The sequence below is a fragment of the Rhododendron vialii genome, chromosome 6a (assembly GCF_030253575.1).
Source record: "Rhododendron vialii isolate Sample 1 chromosome 6a, ASM3025357v1".
Taxonomy (NCBI): Eukaryota; Viridiplantae; Streptophyta; class Magnoliopsida; order Ericales; family Ericaceae; genus Rhododendron; species Rhododendron vialii.
Window position 1 is genome coordinate 34,677,601 of NC_080562.1, and position 6,714 is coordinate 34,684,314.

Genomic DNA, 6,714 nt, shown 5'->3' on the forward strand with positions numbered 1-6,714 from the left:
TGTGAAAATACATAATTATCATGACGTTGAAAAATGATAGGCGAAATTGAAACTTTTGGAAGAAGGATTCACACTCGAGTAGAAAGTTACTGACTTAGAGATAATCCAACAGCCAATCACATCGTGACTCACGTGTCACATATATCCACTCCCATCTGAGCCTATAAATAGGCATCAAAATTTAGCATCAATATCATTCCATAATCCAATCAACCAAAGAGGGAAAGAAATGGGTTCCAAAGCAATTGTTTTCCTTGGCCTTTTTCTTGCCGTTGTTCTTCTCATTACCTCGGAGGTGATCACAGCCAGTGAGTTTATTTAAACTAAGTACTACATAGATTGACTTTTTATTTAATGCATAGATCGATTTGCCTTAATTTGGTTCGTTCACAATCTGTGTCATATTTCAACTTGTTTTTCGGCTATAATTGGACAGAAAATTTAATGAGATAAAAGGAGCATGGTTCATTTTATAATTGGTGACACATACTGTTTAGGATGAGCTATATATACAAACCGATCGTCTCTGATCATTAATATGCACCCTGCTTATATATGCCCAAAAAGCATCAATTATGGGTCCATGCCATGCCCACTATAATTGAAAGGTGGAGTACCAGTAAACCTAAAACGACTGATCAAATGGTTTATGTTGATTGCAATTGGCATTTAAGTTTATAATCACCTATAAACTTTTCAAACATACACATCCTTTGTGCAGCTGAACAGACTAATGGGGTAGATGACGCCAAGAACGGCGGTGGCAGTTATGAAGACGGACGTGGTGGTTACAACCGCGGAGGAGGAGGCGGCGGACACAAGGGAGGTCGAGGCGGACATGGTGGTGGCGGTTATGAAGACGGACGCGGTGGTTACAACAGCGGAGGAGGAGGAGGAGGAGGAGGCGGCGGCGGACACAAGGGAGGCCGAGGCGGACGTGGTGGCGGCGGTTATGAAGACGGACGTGGGGGTTACAACCGCGGAGGAGGAGGAGGAGGAGGCGGCGGTGGACACAAGGGAGGCCGAGGCGGACGTGGTGGTGGCGGTGTTTGAGGTGGCAACTAAGATTGTATGTTAGGTGCTGTTGATGATATCCGTGCACCGAGTTAAAATATGTATCAATAATGGAGGATATCCGATTATGCCTTTCAGATTGATAGTCAATGTAGTAGTTCGATCATCGATCTGTGAGGGTATGGTTTGTATTTATCTGTTTTTGGTTTTCACTTTGTGTTAATCTCGCGCGCATACCATGAGCGATGGTAATGTTTTAATTTTTAAAGCACAAGGAGCAAACTGTATGTTTCAATGTTTCGCAGGTATCATGTCAAAAAAAAAAAATTACTCCAGCAAAGTGTACTACTACTGAACGCCTCTGCTCATTAGGATTTACGGTATCATGGAGATTTGCATGTACCAATTTGCTGTGCCAAACACGAAAGTGAGAATACAACAAACCAAGAAGCGATAAACAAGAACACAAATATATAAGTGGTTTCGCTCAAGTACAAAGCAAGAACATACTTCACGGATGAAGAGCGAGAGAGGATTTACTATGAACAAGAGATTACAAAGAGCCGGTTATATCCATAACTCCCAATGAAGCACCAAACGATATTCAGAGACAATTCTCTGGTGAAACCCGAAAGAGAGCACAAACCGTTGTACGTTGAACCCAAAGAGACAACACATAACTCTAATATCAAGTCCCAACAACAAAAAGATTGAAAAACTCCACAATAACACCCAAAGGAGTCTCTCCTCTCTTTTTTTTAATAGCGAAAAAGGGATATTATATTAAAAAAGAAATTAAGCTCCAAGGATTGACAAGAAGATAATCCAAACAACGCCCAACAGGGCCACCCCCAAAAGGACCCGATGAAACCAAAACTATAGAAAAATACCCCCACACACCCACTAACAAAGACACCAAAACCAAAGAAACCCCACCCACCCAAAAACCAAGACACACTCCACCAAGACTCCACCCCAAAGAAGCAAAGCCACCCCAGATTATGAGGCAAGGAGAAAGCTTCGCAAAGGAGTCTCTCCTTAACAAACACAAAAGGGACAAATCCTAGGAACTCAGGAAGTCAGGAACCCCCAAGGTCCCTATTATAGGAAAGTACTAAATAATTCTAAACAGACTTAGCATAGAATTCCAGTGATCACATAAGCCTAAACCGACTCCAATAAAAAATTCTAGTTACTTTCCAACAAATAGTCCACCACTCACCATTCCTTCTTTATAATTTTTTGTCTATTTTCGGACCTATGCATTGTATCAAGTCTTCTCATTCGAGAAATAAAAATACTCGTACACATCTCTCTCTCTCTCTCTCTCTCTCTCTCTCTCTCTCTCTCTCTCTCTCTCTCTCTATATATATATATATATATATATATATAATCCGTCTCCCGTAAGGACCACCTCATTTTAATAAATTCCTAATTTTTATTTCATTTGAAATTTAAATAAAAAATACTCCAACATTACCGCTGAAATTTGTATGAACTTACAATTAACTATAAAGGAAAAAATTTGGTCCCCCACTTGTTCTATGGTGACGAATTCCAACTAGCACATTTTCGTTGCTGTAAGCATTGCCGACAAAAAAAAAAATCGTTGCCAAAGCATTCTCATTGCCGACGAATTTTTTCGTCGCTAAATGCCAAAACGAAAAATATTATTTGCGCTTTATAGTTTCCATCACTCCAACTCACAACATTGGGTATTCATTACACAGCCTCTACCAACTATGCAATATAACACTTCATTACTTATACTCCTAAATTTGATATATATTACCTTTTTATGATTAAATTTTAAATTAATATACGCATGTTTTATTTAATATATAATTATATACTCCCTTCGTCCCATATTGGATGGCAAATTTGGGGGCAAACACAATGATTACACCATTTCTAATAAAACTTTCCAAAAATACCTTTTCATTTTAAAAACAACTCACATTTGGCAACCAAACTGTGAGTAGTAAACTCCCGGATTAATCCAAGGAGTAAGAAAATCTTGGCAGCAAAGCCTCTGTTCCAATTTAATTGTTTCTCGTTCTATTTTAACCGACTAAAAATTGAATTATATCTTAAGATCCCTAATAAATTTCATAACGATATAGATCTTATTTGATAGATCTCGATTAGTTTTATAAAATACAATGTTTTCGAAATTACATAAAATATTATAAATTACAAGATATAATTAATTGAAAAGTGGCACAAACTCCCAAAAGGACAATTAAATTGGGACGGAGGGAGTATCTTTTTGGCCTTTTGTTAAAGTAATTTGAATAGTTTAAGACAAGGGCAAAATGGAAAAATCAAGTGTTTTCATGCTTTTACTTTTCAAAATAGACATCCATTTTGGGATGGCAAAAAGCGTAAAAAATGACATCTATTTTGGGACAGAGGGAGTATATTTTATATGCTAAATAATTTGGATTTTATAAATAAAAAAATAATTAGTCAAAAAAGTTGGTCTATGGCAATAAATTTTGAAATTTCCTTGCTAAAAGCTACTCCTATGGCGACAAATTTTGGATTCCTTGCTAAAAGATGCCCCTATGGCGACGAATTTTTCGGCGATGAAATTTTTTTTCGTTGCCAAAAGCAATCCTTTGGCGACGAAAATAATTTTCGTCACCATAGACCAACTTTTTTATAGTGGAGAACCAATTGAACTGAGAGAACACACAAACACACAGATTACAGCGAGAGGAAGGAGCGAGGGAGTACTTGCCGTCTTATCCAGGTGTGGTGTGGCGCGGAGGAGAAACCAATTAATCGATGTGAGCTGCTGATGCATCGATCTGTAACGATCTGTCCTAGCTGACCTGCTAACCAATCGTCTAATCATGCGGCTCAAAAGGTTAACCCTAAGTTATAGAGTAGCTAGTCGTGTTTCATAATATACCATATCATTTTCCTATTACTAGGCAATGTGGGACTCTCCCACCAAAGTGAGTTTTCACAATCTCCCCATCTTATGATGCAACGCCCTCGTTGCATTGGCCCAGCATTAACCTTCCCCTGATGGCCATAGTGTGGCACTTAGTTCTATGCAGCCCAATCAGTCTGCTAGTACCAGATTTTAAAGGTGGCCCCCGCCATGTAGAAAAACTATTTGCACTTTGTTACTGATCCAACTCGAACTCAGAACCTCCTAATCTTATAAACCACCACTCCCACTAACATTCCGTGCGTTTACTACATTGCAAAATTTAATATATATTATTTTTTAACAATTTTTAAGTAATCTATGTATAATATATGACGACGTAGATTATTTATTTTAAAATATATGAATATTTGAAAATAAAAAACTAATTAGTCTTAGTACGTTGGCATTTTGTTGCCCATAGGTACTTTTTCAGCGACGAAATTCAATGTGCCTTGTCAAAAGGTACTCCCTTCGTCCCAAAATTTTTAGACTTTTTCGATATTGGTGCCGTTCTTTGAACTCTTATATCTTTCAATATGAATCTTCAAAAATACGCAATATAGATCTTGTTTGATAATTCTTAATTAGATCTATAATACAAAGTTTTCAAAATTATGAAAAATATCATAAATTGGGAGATATAAAAGTGTAAAGAACGGTGCGAATATTGAAAAAGTCTAAAAATTTTGGGATTGAGGGAGTACCATTTATTCGGCGACGAATTTGAATTTTGTCGCCAATAGGTACATTTGGCGAGAAACATTGAATTTCGCCTAAATGAAATTGAATTTCATCACCCATGAATACCATTTGGTGACGAAAATTGGATTTTGTCACCAAAGGTTTTTTTTGTTGTAGTGATGTTCGAATTTGGCAAGAAGATAAAGATATCAAGAATTGACTACATGATGTACAAATAAGAGAATAAACTACATACTCCAATGGTTTGTCATCAGTATCTGAAAAACACCAATAACACCAACATTTTATATAGAAGTATTAGTGTTGGGGTGTAAGAGAGGAAGAAGGTGAGTAAATTAAGATCATTTTATAAGCAAAATAGATGTTAGTGGGTGCACATAGGTCTACAAACCACGAGGGTTTCTACGCTAATAAATGAAGATAAGGGAGTCCATTCGCACATCGATCAAACCACGGGGTTTAAGTCAAATTTGCCCCAATAATTTCTCCCATCATTTGCTAATCACTCCAAACTGACATATCTCAATCAAAAGAAGAAGGAAAAACTGGTTTTTCATGTCTAGAAATAGATATTATTTTGTCCACTTCCTAAAATAGCGAATTTAATGAAGTTTGGACGATGGCAATCAAATCAAACTCAAGGTGGTAGCTAGAGATTATATATAATTGAAATGGTCCACCTAGCTACTTGATGTGGGTACGTGGCCTGCTTCTTTCGTGTTTATCTAAAAAGATGAATATGCAGATAAGTGTCAAGAATTATTGCCCTCAATACCATAGAGCCATTTGTCATTCGGTGATCTCATTGTGCTCGAAAAGAGTATGTACAGCCCCAACAAGTACCTATGGAGAGTCAAACCTAAGTTTTGTGCGAGGAACTAATATATATCTTGATGATGCGGGTGGCTTGCTTCTAGTACTTACATACACATAGCTTGAGTTTACAAGGGACAAAATGAATATGATCATAAATTTTGTACGACGAACATAAATCTAATAATATTTTGCTTTTTAACTTTTTCATTTTTGAAAGTACTGCAAATAGACCTACCGTAAGTAGTCATAAAAATCTCTTTTTTAATATATTCAACGAACATAAATCTGTAATATTTTGCTTTTATATAACTTTTTCAGCTTTGAAAGTACTGCACAATAATATACACAAATCATGACGCGCACCAATTTATTTTGAAACACACCAAAATATTTTTGATTCCTTGTAATAAAGTTGTGAATCTGTATAGATAACTTACTAATTGACTGGTTCTCTTTATCATTTATTATCAAGTGGCACAGTAAGAATTACAGAAATAGATGCGTATGATACACACCTTTGTATCGAATAATGTTCCAAAGAAAAGATTTGACATCTTTTCACATTTCAAATTTCACGTTATGATATGAGTTAATTGAAATGTCAATTCATCGATATGGCATGCCACATAAATTTGACATTGCTTTGTGAATTCGGAGGTGTCAAATTTTTTAGCATCTGGCTTAATTAGAGCATTCTTCCACTTCAAACGTTGCTGGTGTCACTAAGGAGTTAAAAGCTCCGGTTGGAGCTGCTCTTAAGCAATGAATGATAGCCAAAAAAATCTACACGAATCGACAAAATAAATAATGGTGCATATATGCCTACAAAGAACAAATAAAAAAGAACCAAAAATGCTAGGGGTACATATGAAATGTACATATTATGTACATATCAATTTTGTGGGGCCCACCTCGGGTTCCACAAAGATAATTCAAACCACCTATTATTTTTCAAACATTTTTTTATAGAGCCCTGTAAAAAATCAGCACAACCCGATATCGATAAGGATTTTTTCTTAATTTGTGGAGGCGAAACTACTTAACTGCCTAGTTTCGCCCCTACAAATTCAGAAAAAATCCTTACCGATATCGGGTTGAGCTGATTTTTTACAGGGCTCCATAAAAAGATGTTTTAAAAATAATGAGCGGTTCGAATCATCTTTATGAAACCCGAATTGGACCCCACAAAATCTATATGTACATTATATGTACATGTTATATGTACCAATAGCAGCACT

General features: G+C 36.4%; 1 long non-coding RNA gene across 1 annotated transcript; it reads left to right on the forward strand.

Moving 5' to 3' along the window:
- Nucleotides 1–312: 312 nt before the first annotated feature.
- Nucleotides 313–1,305, forward strand: LOC131328951 (uncharacterized). Its single transcript, XR_009200583.1, has 2 exons — nucleotides 313–826; nucleotides 926–1,305. It is a non-coding gene; the product is annotated as an uncharacterized LOC131328951 (long non-coding RNA).
- The last annotated feature ends 5,409 nt before the right edge of the window (nucleotides 1,306–6,714 follow it).